Source organism: Otolemur garnettii, unplaced genomic scaffold (assembly GCF_000181295.1).
Source record: "Otolemur garnettii isolate 467f Iridium unplaced genomic scaffold, OtoGar3 scaffold00032, whole genome shotgun sequence".
In the NCBI taxonomy this organism is placed as follows: domain Eukaryota; kingdom Metazoa; phylum Chordata; class Mammalia; order Primates; family Galagidae; genus Otolemur; species Otolemur garnettii.
The window spans coordinates 8,482,875-8,483,645 of NW_003852427.1; positions in this window are offsets into that span (position 1 = coordinate 8,482,875).

Below are 771 nucleotides of genomic sequence, written 5' to 3' on the forward strand. Positions count from 1 at the left end.
GTCAGCTAGAAATGCCTTAGTATCAAAATCTGGCAAAGCAAGCAGAAAAAATAAATAAATCCACTTATGAAAATGAATGTAAACATTCAAATATAATCCTAATAAACCTGATAACGTGTAAGAAAAATCTGCTATGATCAGGAGGATTTATTCCAGTGTAAAGGATATTAAAACCACCTCTTCCTCTTATCTAAGTTTTGGAAGAAGGCTGTGACGACAAGACTGCTCTGAGCTGTGGGGGTGTGCAAAACTTATCAGGCCCAGAGAGACAGGGGTATGGGACTTCACCCATGCACCACCCACACCTACAGGCAACTGTTCAAGGCATTTTGTTTGTGATATAAAGAACAACTGATCACCAATAAATAGCTTATGTTATTTTCATGTAAATTCTTGGTAAACTTAGGACCTGCCTCCTTGTCTTTAGAAACCCACTAGTAGCTGCTGCTATTCAGAGTATGTATTTGGGGCAACTTGAATCTATGCTCCCAGGTTGCAGTCCTCAAACTGGGACCAAATGAGCTCCCTACTTATATTAAATTTGCCTCAATTTTTCTTCCTTTAGATTGATGCCTCAAAGGCCAAGAGCAATAGCTGACTTGTCAAGCACCTTCCATTCCCAAAGGCAATGCCTTCCAACCTTCAGAGCCCTGCAGACCATGAGGTTTCCTTCAGAGGTTGAGGAGTGGGAGAGAGGAGGTTTGGGGACAGTGTTCTCAGTGAGCATGCCTGCCACTTGGACTTCCAGCTCACCTCCCATCTGAAGTCAAA